This window comes from Myotis brandtii, unplaced genomic scaffold, assembly GCF_000412655.1.
Source record: "Myotis brandtii unplaced genomic scaffold, ASM41265v1 scaffold1166, whole genome shotgun sequence".
NCBI lineage: Eukaryota > Metazoa > Chordata > Mammalia > Chiroptera > Vespertilionidae > Myotis > Myotis brandtii.
Genome location: NW_005354034.1, coordinates 75,268 through 77,048, shown reverse-complemented (window position 1 = coordinate 77,048; position 1,781 = coordinate 75,268). Strand labels below are relative to the sequence as shown.

The 1,781-nt window shown below is 56.8% G+C and overlaps 1 protein-coding gene across 1 annotated transcript in view; it reads left to right on the top strand.

Annotated features, from left to right (window-relative positions):
- The window catches only part of ABHD17C (abhydrolase domain containing 17C), a 37,843-nt gene that overhangs the window by 16,365 nt on the left and 19,697 nt on the right, over nucleotides 1-1,781 (top strand). The window lies entirely within an intron of this gene.

Below are 1,781 nucleotides of genomic sequence, written 5' to 3'. Positions count from 1 at the left end.
GCTACCGTGGCCCCCTCCCCCCTGGCCCCCAGCACCCGGGGCCGGGCGGCTTTCACTATCTGGTGTCTCTGCTGAGAAACGGGATGGCTTTTCTTGGCCCTCCATCCCCTCTGGCTTCCTCTTGCTATTTCCAGCCTCTGAGGTTATTTTTGGGTCTCCCCTGGCAGCCTTAGTGATGCTAAGTAATGGACTCGCTCCATCCCTTTGCCTCCAAGACCTTCCCTATCTGAACCCGCCTCCCCACCTCCCTGCAGCAACGCGGCCCCGCCTTCCCTGCGGCCTGGAGGGGTGGGTCCCCCCGGCCCCTGCTCTCCCTGCCTCTGTCACCCAGGCTCCTGGCTTCTCCTCATGGTCCCTCCCAGGCTCCAGCTCCTGGTCCGGCTCCTCTGACCTCCCGTCTTCAGCTGGGTGCCCTCTCCCCGCCGGCCATCGGTTTTCACGTCCAAGTTCATCCTCGCCCTCCGACCTCCCTTTTTCTGTTTTATTTTATTTATTTATTTATTTATTTTTTAAAATATATTTTATTTTTTTTTTAAATATATTTTATTGATTTTTTACAGAGAGGAAGGGAGAGGGATAGAGAGTTAGAAACATCGATGAGAGAGAAACATCGATCAGCTGCCTCCTGCACACCCCCCACTGGGGATGTGCCCGCAACCAAGGTACATGCCCTTGACCAGGAATCGAACCCGGGACCCTTCAGTCTGCAGGCCGACGCTCTATCCACTGAGCCACACCAGTTAGGGCTATTTTTTTATTTATTGATTTCAGAGAGGAAGGGAGAGGGAGAGATATAGAAACATCCATGATGAGAGAGAATCATGGATCGGCTGCCTCCTGCACACTCCCCACTGGGGATCGAGCCCACAACCCGGGCATGTGCCCTTGACCGGGAATCAAACCCGGGACCCTTCGGTCTGCAGGCCGACGCTCTATCCACTGAGCCACACCGGCCAGGGCTGGCCTCCCTCTTTCAAAGCGTTCCGAACTTCAAGGGCGTTTCCCAGCCAGACAGGCGGTTTGGGGTGAGTTTATCTTTCCACTGAGCCGAGCGCCTGTACGGGACGGAGGTGGGGAGGTCTGACCCCCTGGGGCGCTGGGCTTCCGGTCACCCCAGAGGCGGCCAGCGGCCCCGGGGGTCTGGTTCTAGACTCAGCACTTCAGAGCGGCCTGGTGTGTGGATTATTTTATTTTGCTTTTTAAAAAAATATATTTGTTATTGATTTCAGAGAGGGAAGGGAGAGGGAGAGAGAGAAACATCCGTGATAGGAGAGAATCACGGATCGGCTGCCTCCTGCACGCCCCACACTGGGGATGGAGCCCGCCACCCGGGCCTGTGCCCTGACCCCCGTGACCTGGTTCATAGGTCGACGCTCAACCACTGAGCCCTGATACCTTCAAGCTCAGGGGTGCGGGCGGGGAGGGGCCTCCTGGGTGCTCCTGCCCTCAGCTGCCTGGAGAGCTTGCCTTTTTCTTGTCGTCTCCTTCACATGTAAACACCTTTTATTTTTGCGTTGGGTGGTTTTTTGCAGAGAATGAGGACACGTGTCTTTACTTCGCCAGTTTTTATTAGCTGCCCCACTGTACCAGGCCCTGGCCTGTGTTGCTCAGTGGATAGTGCGTCCGCCTGCAGACCAAAGGGTCCTGGGTTCGATTCTGGTTCGAACCTGGGTTGCAGGCTCCTCCCCAGCCCGGGCCCTGGTCGGGGCACGTGCAGGAGGCAGCCCATCGATGTGTCTCTCTCGCATCGATGTCTCTCTCTGTCTCTCCCTCTCCCTTCC